General features: G+C 42.8%; 1 long non-coding RNA gene across 1 annotated transcript in view; it reads left to right on the top strand.

Moving 5' to 3' along the window:
- LOC129050847 (uncharacterized) overlaps nt 1-2047 on the top strand; it is a 388007-nt gene extending 385960 nt beyond the window's left edge. Inside the window, exon 3 of the long non-coding RNA XR_010137796.1 lies at nt 1165-2047. This is a non-coding gene — a long non-coding RNA (uncharacterized LOC129050847). The remainder of the gene's footprint in view (nt 1-1164) is intronic.
- Nucleotides 2048-13095: the final 11048 nt, after the last annotated feature.

The following is a 13095-nucleotide window of genomic DNA, read 5'->3' as shown; positions in this document are numbered from 1 at the left end:
GCTAAACGTGATTATGTTCCACATAAAAATATAAAAGCTCATTTGAGCCAGGGCTCCCTGTGGGCCTATTGCCTGCACTTTTATTGAAAAGCTCACATTCCTGACTCTGTGAGCACTGATGTAAGAGCCCAGGGAGGCCACATCCCATGGACCACTGTGAAGTTCCAGGGCAGCCTGAGGAGCTGGGCTCTACTGGAAATGTCTGCCTCTCCTGTGGTCCGTGATCCAGAGCCCCACACTTGATTCCCTGGTAACTCCTATGCTTGGAGCTCCTCATATGTGCTAGCCATGCCTCTTGCTTTGCTCCCCGAGAGACTGGAAGGCCATGGAATCAGGGAGCTGCTCTGTTTCCTCCCCTGCTACATCCTCAAGGCCCAGCTCAGTGTCAGGTGCAGGAATGGACTGACCTCAGGGGACATGGATCTCTTTTCCTTCCCTACCCTAGGCCTGGTCTCTCAGTCCTGCTGCATTCTCCCCTGCCCACTCGGAGTCTTGCCTTTTAGCCCCACACCATAACTCAAGATCCAGCCACAATTAAACCTCTCTCTCCACCCTTCCGTGGTCTGTGCCATTCACCTCTTGGTTTTCACTTATGCCTGTCCCATTGCTGGGAACACTGTCCTGTTCTCCTTTGCTAATGCTTGCATGTTCCATAGGTGTCAGCACAGATATCACTTTTATTACTAGATGCTTTCTGGTGCCTAAGTTAGGCAGGGTTCTCTCTCCTATGGCCCAGCTGTGCCTCCTGAATCACCCTGACCCACCATACCTTCCCACTCGCATACCCTCCCACTTGTTGACTTCTCTGGACACTTCTCTAGACTTTAAGCACCATGATGTCCCAGACAAGGCCTCCTTCCTTCTGTGCCCAGTGCTGGCAGAGTCTCTGACTCATGGTAGTCCTTGATAAGTATTGGGTGCGGATGAACTGACAAACTGCAGAGAGAAGAAGAGGTCTCCATAGAGGCAGACACAAAGCAGAAGGAAGGAGAGGAGGGAGACAGAATGCTCTGTCAATATGATGATAAATACAGTAAAATGCGATTCTGCAAGCATTGTCTCATTTAATCCTTGCAACAACCACATGAGAAAGCTAATATTCTCTCCCTTTGTTTTCCTTTTTTGTTTTTCTTCCTTCTCCTCCTCTTCCCCTCCCCTTTCCAGGTCTCACTGTGTCGCCCAGCCTGGAGTGCAGTGTCACCATCTGAGCTCACTACAACCTCCGCCTCCCGGGTTCAAGCGATTCTCCTGCCCCAGCCTCCTGAGTAGCTGGGATTACAGGCACACGCCACCACGCCCAGCTAATTTTCGTATTTTTAGTAGAGATGGAGTTTCACCATGTTGAGCAGGCTGCTCTTGAAGTCGTGACCGCAAGTGATCCACCAGCGTTGGCCTCTCAAAGTACTAGGATTACAGTGCTAGGAGCCACCATGCCCGGCCCCCTCTCTTTTCTTTTACACATGAAGAAAAAGTGGTCAGAGAAGTTAACTTGGTCAGTGCCAAAAAACACGGGAAGTGAGTAGGACCAAGCTTTTCATCTAGATTTGTTAGACTCTAAATCCAAATTCACAACAAGATCAGAATATGAGAAACCTAAGGAACAAAATTCTAGGAAACATTTCTAGAAACTGTAACTATTGAAAAAGCACAGACCTTGGGAATCAAATTATTTTCCCTGCCACCAGCAGGTGGGTAGGCCTGCGACAAATTCCAGATTCCTCAGTGATAACAGAAAGGGCTAGAGACATCAGGGCATTGGATTTGGTGACTTTAATGCCCACTCAGCTCCAAAGCATTCTTGAATGGTGCATGATTTATGAATATATATATTGAAATTTACTGATCGGTGAACAGCTGTCAACATGAGATTTTTGTTGTACGCCTTAAAAAAACAGATTATACAGAAATATGCGTGTGTGTGTGTATGTTTTGATGTATATGAACCCATGATCTGAAAAATAGCCACTGTGGCTTGTGGAAACCTATTAATGTCTGCTGTTCCACCCAACATCCTCAGAGAAAAAAATAAACAACTTTTTGAAAGTGCTGCCGTGGGGTCAGACCAAATACTGTGGCCACTTCCAAGGTGTTTGCCTTGATTTGCCTGGATTCCTGTTCATGTGCCATCTGTCTTCTAATTCAAGGATATGATCAATTCAATGTGTGAGTTATCAATCAGGACTGGCAACAGTGATGCTGAACAAGCCTGGTGGAAGGAAAGAGAAGGCAGGCCAGAGCCCAGACAGACACATTCACAAACCCTACGAAGGGGACAGGCTAATTAGGGGCTGTAGTTCTACCTCTCTTTATAGTTGGTATAAGGGGAGTGGTAATCATAGTGTCCAAAAATATATGGGCTACATAGTTCCTTAGTAAGCTGTTGGTATGTGGTTTCTTCTGCAAGGTGCTTTCTTTCTGATAAAGAGATTACATTGTTCATTTATTGAACATATTTATACCTACACACACACACACACACACACAATGTTCCAGATACCGTACTTGGCAATGGTAGTTAGACCTTGCTCTTGCAAAATTTATAATAAAGTTGGGAAGTGTGGTTTGCAGAATAATGATCCCTCAAAGTGTCCGAATCCTAATCCCCAGAACTTGTATTTTCTTACATGACAAAAAGAAATTTTCAGATATGAAGAACTTTGAGATGAGGAGCTTAACCTCGATTATGCAGGTGGATACAATGTTATCGCAACGGTCTTCGACAAAAGAGGTGGGCAGAAGGGTCAGGAGGCTTTGGCTGTGGGGAAGGGGCTGCAAGCCAAATAAGGCAGGTGGCCTGAAGCTGGGAAATGTAAGCAAACAGATTCTCCCCTAGAGCCTCCAGAAGAAACACAGTCCTATGGATCCATTTCAGACTCTTCACTTCCACAACTGTAGGAAAATAAACTTGTGTTATTTTAAGCCACTAAGTTTGTGATAGCTTGTTATGTAGCAGTCAGAAACTAATAGAGGGAGAATGGCTTTAGTCAGAAAACTAAAAGACTAAATACATAATTTCACAGTGTGGCCCTGGAGTGATAGGAAGGAGAAAAGGATGGTATGAGCAGGTCCGGAGAGATGATGAAAATCATTGGTTGGAGAAGGCTTCCCTGAAGGAGAAGGATACTGACGTGTGGGCTGAGGCACATGCAGGAGAAAATTCCATAGAGAGTATATTCTGAGTGAGGGCCCCAAGCAGGAAAGGAACATGGCATGGTTTCGAAAGTGGAGGGAGGGCAGAGGGCTTGGTCCACAGAGGGTAAGGTGGAGATGGTGCATACTCATCCTAGAACATGTCCATGGGAGATTAATCACAGCCTTTGCAAGGTGGCTTAGAGACTTGGGTTCTTAATCAAAGAGAAATGGGAATATTTTGAATTGTGTTGCACTGTAGTGAGACTTTGTCAGATTTATACTTTGGAATTGTGCTGTCCAGTTTAGTAGCCATTTGCTATGTGTGGCTCTGTCCCTTTAAATGGCTAAAAACTTGCTAATTTAAAATGTCAGCTGTTCAGTCCCACTGGCTGCATTTCAAATACTCAATAAGCACACGTGACTCGTGGCTACCACACAGGATAGTAGGGTCTAGAAGACGCCCTGCACTGCAGAAAGTGGAGTAGACGGTGCTGCTTCAGAAGAAACACCTGACCGCAGGGTGGAGTGTGGACCAGATAGAGGTAAGAATGGATGTGGGAGAGCATCTGGGAAGGAGCTTCCCAACATTCCAGGTGGGTTGATGCTGGTTCAAGCAAAGATGGTGGTAGTGGGTATGAACATAAGTGGACAGATTTGAAATCAGTTTAGCAGGTGGCCATGGATTTTGTTTCTCAGATATTGGCAAGTTGCTGCCCTGCTTTGGTCCTTCATTAGAAGTGTTATCTAAAAGGAGCTGCTCAAGTTCTCAGAGCCTCAATTTTCTCACCTGTGAATGGAAAAATCCCTATTTCAAAAACAATATGGTGATATAAAATCCCTGGAATAATGGGTGTTGAATAAAGGGCACATCTCATATCTTTTACACATTTCTAACTTAAAGTGGTCTCCTGGATGCTGTTAAGAGGGAGGTGACCCAGGTGGGAACCAGTCCCCACACCCCAGTGGTGGGTGCAAGGGAGCTTGAAAATGCATTTGGATAGCTATTTCCTTTCCTTTTTTTTTTTTTTTTTTTTTTTTTGAGACGGGGTCTTGCTTTGTTGCCCAGGCTGGAGTGCAGTGGAGCAATCTCGGCTCACTTCAAACTCTGCCTCCTGGGTTCATGCCATTCTCCTGCCTCAGCCTCCAGAGTAGCTGGCACTACAGGCGCCCGCCACCATGCCCAGCTAATTTTTTTTTTTTTTTTTTTTGTATTTTTAGTAGAGACGGGGTTTCACTGTGTTAGCCAGGATGGTCTCCATCTCCTAACCTTGTGATCTGCCTGCCTCGGCCTCCCAAAGTGCTGGGATTACAGACATGAGTCATCACGCCTGGCCTTGCATAGCAAGTCACTGTGGAATAATAAACAGCTGCTGACCAGGTGGGCCCTTGCTTTCCAAAGCAGAGATTGATCAGTGTCTCTCACTCAGCTGGACAAGCCCTTGACTTTGGTGTGAAGGTCCTGGGGAAAAGTGCAGAGGGAAGGAGCCATATGCAGAAAATGAGCAATTCTGTTCCCACCGTGACAGCAGGGCGCCCAAATGGAGCTATTTTGTAGTCAGAATGCCACGTAGGACCACACCAGGAGAGCGAGCTTAGGGGAGGCAAGGAGAAGAACGTGCCATCCGTGTAGAGAAGATAATTGAATCCATGGGAGGCCGACTGGGGCTCATTTCACAGGGAGCCGCACAAAAGTGCATGGCTCTTTCCAAGACAATGCAGGCCTTCAAAGAGACCTGCTAAGGGGAGCGCATTACTATATTAAGGGCACAACATACCCTAAGTGAGACACACTGTTATGCCTCTTCTTCCCAGCCACAGCCTGGAAACAGCCATAAAAGAAATAAAGTATATTTGCCTTGTTAACACAGTTTGTATTACATATTCATAAACCATTTTGTGAAACTGCAAGGGAAAGATTCAATTGTCTTGGAAGCTGATAATGGCCAAACAGCCACACAGAAAGCAGGAAGCATGTTATGGAATTAGCTGCACAATGAATGAAACGCAACGCCTATAATAAACCCATTCAGATATAAATTATGGCAGGGTAGATGCAATGTTTGTTAAGCAATAAAGCTTGCCACCCTACACGGGAAATTGAATGAGATTTATCATAAAATATGGTGGAGAATGTGCTAAGAATCTGGCTCCTCAAACTGGGCTTAATCAAAACAATCTAGAGAGCAGTTTTCCAGGAACAGGAAACCAAGAGAAAACGATAACACTGGGTCCTAAGGGCATTTTGACATTGTGACCCTAAATACCCTTGCTTGCAAGAAATTCCACAGAGGACATTTATAATTTTGAAAAAGTTTTGTTTTGATTTTTCCTTGGAGAATTACCAAAAAGTCTTGAGCTCTGGAAATACAAAATTTGAGCAATAATTGGCTTCCTGGTTAGATAAGTAATTCAAGGACACGGAACTTGTCCAAGTGACACTGGGCTCTTGGTTTCCCTTGGAAATGGTTGAGGTGGTTGATTCCCAGTGAGGCAACTGGGTCTCAGAATGCACTGTGAGATGTTTTACTGGGTCCCAGAAGGATGTGTGGCTTATTTTCTCAGAAGACCTCCTTGAATCTTCCACACACACTGCTAAATGAATAGAAGGGTACTTTGTGTATTTTCTCCTAAAGCTGGGAGCTTGAGTTTATCTCAGATTCCACTTTCTGGGAAAAATAAAATGGAACCAAATAAAATAAAACAAGAATTAAACCAGCGTGATGTAGGATTTCTGGTATTGTTACTAGAAAAGAACTGCAAATATTTTATGGCTTTACAAGTTGAAGTCAATGTTTTTAGTGTATTGAGAACAATGAAAAATACCTTAGGAATGTATTACAGTCCCAGAGTTGGATTAAGAGTGTTCGGAAGCCAAAAGGAATTTTCTGCCTGCTAATAACATTACCTTGCAATCTAATGAAATAATCTCCCTAAAGCCAGGTTTATGGAATAAGCTGATTTCCCATTTGTGGTTAAAAATAAAACAAACAAATGTCCTCTTTGGTCAACTTGCCACTCAGTCCATATACTGTAAAACTATGCTTTGGAAATAGCAAAATTGTATGACTTAATGGGTCAATTATGACATTTTAGAGATACAGATTATTACTGACCTGTAGTGAAGTAACCAGAGAATTTAAATTGGCAAAAAGCTCCAACACATGGAGTTGTTACTGGCAAATTCAGCTGTGTCATCTTCACTGTATTCATAGATGGTGTGTGTGTATACATACCCACACATGTGTACATGCATATGTATATGTAAGAATCCACTAGAAAAACTAGGCATTAACAAAAGATTGGAAAATATAAATACATAAGATTCTACATGTTTATATGTTTTAGAGATGAGATCTCACTATGTTGCCCAGGCTAGGGTGCAGTGACTATTCACAGGCATGATCGATGCATACTACAGCCTCAAACTCCACTCCTCAAGTGATCCTCCCACCTCAGCCTCCCAAATAGCTCTTGCCACAGCATCCAGCTCAAGATTCTATAACATTAACAGCAAAAAAACTCTACTTCCCTCTCCTCAATGAAACTCATTATCCATACTCCTTTTCCTAGTTAAGACAAAAAAATTGCCAAGTATTTGGAAAGATAATCATAGTAACAGAGTACTGAAATAAAACAAAGACAAAAGTGTCCCTCAATATCCTATCTGGGAGCATAGCACCAACCGCCTGCCTTTATATGGCTGTTTATTTCTTCCTTGCTATCATCTCATTTACTTCTCATGAATATCTCTGCAGAGCAGGAATCACTGTAGCCATTTTACCTATTAGGGCATAGAGGAAGCTCATGTATCATTAAGAGGGAAACAAACAAACAGCAAAAACCAAAACGCCTTCAGCTGCAAGAAACAGACACCTGAACTTAAAGTGATAAAACACATGGGGGTTTACTTGTCCTATATAACAAGGAAGTCTAGTGGTAAGCTTTCCAGAACTTTCTGAATACACTATGCCAGTAAATGACTACACCCTTTTTCTCTTTCCTCATCACCATCCTGTAGACTTTTCAGGATGAAAAAGGATGAAGGACAAGAGGATGAATAGCCACACTGCAGAGATCATCCCTTTATGTCACCAAAACCAAAGCCTCCCCAGAAGCCCATCCCGCAGACTTTTCCACATTCGTTTCATTGATCAGAGGTTGCTGCTTGGGCACCTGTAACTGAGGAGTGGCCAGAGAGAAGGGACTTAGGAAGGGGTCAGGTCAGCCAATCTATAGCACCTGACACACTCAGAAATCTTTAAATATTTTCACAAGTTTGTATCTTTTAAAAGAAGAACAGGGACTTGTAGACTTAGCTTTCAAAGCTGGTGTTCTTTTCATTATGCCTAGCTATCTGCATTGTTATATCAACATTTCTTTCTTTTGGCTCAAAATTATACCTATCAATTATATCTTTGTTAAAACAAAGAAGTTCAGAAACGAATATTATGCATAAATTAAATGTAAGTGTGAATTTGCCCAATTGGTACTTTATGCATAATAGAAATCTCATTGAACTTGATGGGAAATGGACAGATGCACCCACTGAAGATTTCCAAGTCCTGGTTTATGAATCTGAATTAGTTTAATCAATTTGGATATTTTAGAGTAATTTCTGAGCCATTTGGTTTTTATGGAGAGAGTAGGTGAGGCAGCTGTTAAGCCTGCTTTTTAGAGCCTTCTAAGCACAAGGGGCTCTACTTCCAGTTGAAAACCTTAATGTGCATATATTTCTCTCTGAAATGAGCATTATATAATCCTCACACTAATGTGCATTATAGACTGGTTAACCAGGATAATAGTGATTGTGTAACTAGTGTTACCACCCATTTTCCCTCACCTGGAAAAGGATCAGAGTTTGAGCGGAGAGTTTCAGAGTCCAAGGGAAAAAAATACAATTTCCCTTTAAAAATCTCCTTGATATCAACTCACCTGCATCTAGACTATGGGCACAGCCAATTTAGTGTGAACACCACTCAATGTAGGTGATTCAATGTGGCCATATTTCACAGTACAGCCTCTTCCATCTCAATGCAACATTTACGTAAGAGTAAAGGAGAAAAATAGCTGGAAAAAAACCATACTATAGGCTACACTTGCCTCTAAGTCAACATTTACCTCTAAGACAATCTTCAGGGAAATGGAGGAAGCAAATGTTGGGTCCCATACTTAGATCACCAACACTTCATCCAAAGCTCGGGGCCTCTGTTTAATAGAATTTGGTTGAGGTAGAAACTCTCTCAAAGTTTCAGTTATCTATTACATTTCTGTGCAATAAACCACCCTAGAATTTAGTGACTTCAGACAACACCCATGCATTGGCCTGCAGTTCTGCAATTTCAGCAAGGTCGGGTAGAGGCGGGTTGTCTCTATTCCAGATGATGTTGCTGTGATGTGACTCATTTGTCTGAGTGCTCTGCTGTGGGGAATGTCCGGGGATGGCTGGTTTTCTCTCTCTCTGCACATGGTCTCCCACTCAGGTGTCTAGTCTGAGCTTCTTTACATGACAGCTAGATCCCCAGAGAATGACTGTAGAACCTTTCAGGACTCTAAAGAACTATATTTCAAAATTCACACATCACTCTGCCACATCGCATTGGTCACAGCAAGCACAGGCCCACCTAGATTTCAGAGATGGGGAAATGTACTCCAACTCTATGCAAACTGTGCCACGCTCTCACAGGGATGGCAGGGATGGTTGGTGGCCATGTGTGCAGACAACTTCTACACCCAACATTATCTCTGAAGACCATCAATTACCTCAAGGAGTCATCTTGCTTTCCCAGGAACCTATGCATCCCCCACATGGAGCAGCAGTGCCGAGGAGAGAGTTTCAGAGATTCTACATCTCACTCTCCCACTTTATTACTGTCACATCTTGGTCAAGATGCTTAATGTCTTTAGGCTTCAGTGTTAGCATCAGTCGAATAGAGACAGCATCAGTGCCCTCCTCATAGGCTATGCGAAGTATTTTATGGAGTTAATCCATATTAAACCACTGAGGGTCGTGCCTCCATAGAATTGGGGCTCAATAACCTCGAGTCGTACTGCCCTCACCTCTACCCTGAAAGCTTCCAAGGGTGAGACTGATGTCTTCATCTTTGTACCCCGGGGAAAAGACTAGATTATTGCAGGTACTGAGCAAGTACGCAATAAATGAATGAATGATGAACCAGGATATCTTGATCTTTAATTATGAAATTATTTATTTAATGAAGGCAGAGATTTATTTATAAAAATATCAAAATGGTGCAGCATATGTTTTATGTGCTATTGGCATACGCACCCATTCATTCATTCAGCAAATATTTATTGATCACTTATTATGAGCTTGGCGGTCTATTTGGTTCTGGAGATAACAAGTAAATAAGCTATACATAGTCCCCGTTCTTATGGTCCTTATATTCTAGTAAGAGGAGGAAAAAAAGTAAACTGAAGCACAGAAGATAATGTTTGATAGTAAAATATGTGTTATGAAGGAAATAGTTACATGATAAAGTGCCTGGTGGAACCAGGAGTGGGATGGAGTGCAGCTTGGGTTGCTAAATCAGCTCCTGAAAAGTTGGAATTTCAGCAGAGATCTAAAGAAGAGAACATGTCAATCACTGACAGCTCTGTGGATAGACTGTTCCAGAAAGAGAGAGGAGCAAGAACAATGGCTTGTGGTGGAAATGAATGTAGTGGGTTTGAAAAATATGAAGAAGCCCTGAGTGCCTGGATCGTGATGAACAAAAGACAGGGGAGATAGGCAGGGGCTAAGTGGTGTGGCCCCTTTAACTGAAATTTTACTCTGAGTGCAATGGAATACAGCAGAAGGGATTTAAACACGACATTTGAAAATAGCTTCCCTTGTTTGGATTTCGTCCTTGGATTGTTTTATTGCTGACAGATGGACCTCCAACACAGCTGTTGTGCCACATCCATGGACGTTGGGAAATCCTGTTCTTTGGAGGTATGTGTGAGAGGATGTAGTGATGGTGGTGGTGAAGGTTGTTAGAGAGGATCCTTTTCTATCAACGTTGGAAATATATTGATCTCCCAGAGCAAAATCCAGATTGTCCAGATTCGTTCCACACCAAGAATGATGATATTGCATGACAACAACAGCCACTTATTTCACTCTGACTCCGTGCCAGGCATTTTTAGAGCTTTATAAACATTGTTGTGGTTGATTTTCACAGAATCCCAAGACATCGGTGCTGTTGGTATCTTCCTTTTACAGATGAGCACACTGAGACTCTGCAAGGTGATGTGCCAGCCCAAGGCTCACCAACAGGGGGGATTTGAATTGAATGCCTGGACCTTCTCTCTCTAGCACATTTCAAAATTCTTCTCATCTGCACCTCCTTCCAAGAAACCTCCCCAGACAGCACAGATAGAAGGGGAAAGAAAGTCGGTGCTAAGTTACAAGATGTTCTCTAGAACTTGCGGAAATCATAGGGTGGGAGAACTGTGCTGGTTTTCCAACAATGATCCTAATGAGCAATTTAGCGATAAGCGGTGCACATGTGTTGGGGGCTGAAGCACAGTCTGCCTTCGGCACACATTTGTATCATTGTTTGGTGTCTGTATACAACTTGAGATTTCCAAAATGCTACCCGAGGAAGTGGATGAATGGCATTCCTCCAATTTTATAGATTCGGGGCTGAGGCAAGCTAAATGTTGGCCTCAAGTCACACAGAAAGATGATGGAAGCTTCAGAGGCCCAAATGGAGAAGTCACATCCCATGCCATCCATCCAAATGTCAAGTGACTTGACTTTCACCTGCGGTCAGTATTTCCAGGATAGGTTTGCTGGGTCATGCTTCATCAATCACTTCTTTCATTTATTCAACAAACATTAAATGCCTCCTAGGTCTCAGACACTCTATTACGTGAGGGAGCACAGGGATGCATCAGACAAGGTCCCAGCCATTGAAAAGCTGTCTAGCTGTCTACTGTTTCATTTTTTTTTCTTTTCTTTTTTTGAGACGGAGTCTTGCTCTGTTGCCAGGCTGGAGTGCAGTGGTGCGATCTCAGCTCACTGCAACCTCTGCCTCCCAGGTTCAAGTGATTCTCCTGCCTTAGCCTCCTAAGTCGCTGGGACTACAGGTGTGTGCCACCATGCCCAGCTAATTTTTGTATTTTTAGTAGAGATGGGGTTTCACCATGTTGGCCAGGATGGTCTCGATCTGTTGACCTCGTGATCTGTCCGCCTCAGACTCCCAAGCGTTAGCCACTGTGCCCAGCCTCATTTTTTTTTTTTTATTTTTAATACAGACAGCATTTCATTATGTTGGCCAGGCTGTTCTCGAACTGGTGACTTCAGGTGATCCACCCACCTGAGCCTCCCAAAGTGCTGGGATTACAGGCGTGAGTCACTGCGCCTGGCCAAGCTGTCTACTGTTTCTACTTGGACCTCTGCCCTCTTTCAATTTTAGTGTGTCCCAACCCAATCCAGTGGTGGTTAAAGATGTGGTCTCTGACATAAGACTGCCTGGGTTCAAACCCTGGCTCAATCTGACCTTGTACTAGTGCTTTAAGTTTTCTGCCCTCCAGTTTCTGCATCTATAAAGCTGTGAGATTAATAGTACGTAATAGTACATAAATAAAAGAATTGTCATGCAAATAAAATGATATGATGCAGTGTTTCTGTAGTTTTTTGAGGATAAGGATCACCCAGGTCACTCGTTAAGAATGCAGCTTCCTGGGACACTCCCTTGGAAATTCTGATGCAGTGGCTTTGGGGTCCATGACCTTCTGATTTTTGTTTTTGCTTTTTTTAAACCAATATTCCAGATGATAGTTTTCACCAGGATAATCTGGAAAACACTAATACAATGCATGGAAAGCAATGATTCTCAGCCTTGGCTGGACATTGAAGTTACTTGGGGCGCTTTAAAGATACAGAAGCCTGAGTTACACTAAAAAACTTCTGTTTCAACAGGTCGGGATACAGATTGGGAAGTTTAAGGTCTCCCCAGGTATTTGTAATGTGTAGCCAAGTTTGAGAGTACCTGATAGAACACATTTAGCACAGTGTCTGGCACAAGCAATGTGCAATAAATACATCATCATTATTATCATCTTTATTGTTCCACAAGCAGATAAGAAACATACAATGAGGAAGAAAATTAAGAGGGTCAACACATATGTAAGAATAACGACAAAGGGATCCTAAAATTCTATGGCATTTAGATTCTTTCATGGTCTCCTAACCTTAAACATTTTTGTGTTTTCCCTTCTTGGTTAAAGCTCTATCAGGAGCAAGATCCTATTTTTCTGTTTTCGTTTTTATATATTCTCTCAAAGATTCACCCAATGCCTTATAATGTAATAGTAGGTACTACATAATGATTAGGATGTAGATTAAATAAAATAAATGCATTTGCAGAGAGATAGCAAGGACAAAATACTACAAGAATGATGAGGAGAAAGATAATTTCAGACCATGGAAAAATATGTGAGTTGACACTTGAAGAATGGTTTGAATTTTGTTGAGTGGAGTGAGGCTATTTTGGCAGGAAAAATGGCTTGAGCAAATTTGGAGAAGATTCTGTTAAGTATGTACAAAGAAAAAGGGACAATCAAATTTGACTGGAGTGTTGGACATATGAAATATCACAAGGAGATCTGAGCTAAAAGGGTAGGTGGAAGAGGCACAGGGAAACTGAGGCACAGAGCAGCTGTGTCACTTGCTCAAGGCATGCTGTGGTTGGTCTGGAATTTGAAGCATGGCTCAGGCAACTCCCACAACCCACAACCTGAAGCTGCTACACCCTACTGTTTCCTTGTGTCTTGAAATATAGGGGGTTATTGAAACATTCCTAAGCAGAAGCATGAGAGCCTCAGACTGACTTTGCAGCATAATCCTCAGGGCAACTGTGAGGAGGAAAGACTACAGAGACCTAGAGATCAAGAGACTGGTTTCTGCGGAGGCCTTTCCTTCTTACATAGTGTGAGTAACATGCATGCTTACCACAG

The sequence above is a fragment of the Pongo abelii genome, chromosome 18, assembly GCF_028885655.2.
Source record: "Pongo abelii isolate AG06213 chromosome 18, NHGRI_mPonAbe1-v2.0_pri, whole genome shotgun sequence".
NCBI classification, from domain to species: Eukaryota; Metazoa; Chordata; class Mammalia; order Primates; family Hominidae; genus Pongo; species Pongo abelii.
The sequence above is the reverse complement of the archived record's forward strand: the minus strand, read 5'-3'. Positions and strand labels throughout refer to the sequence as shown.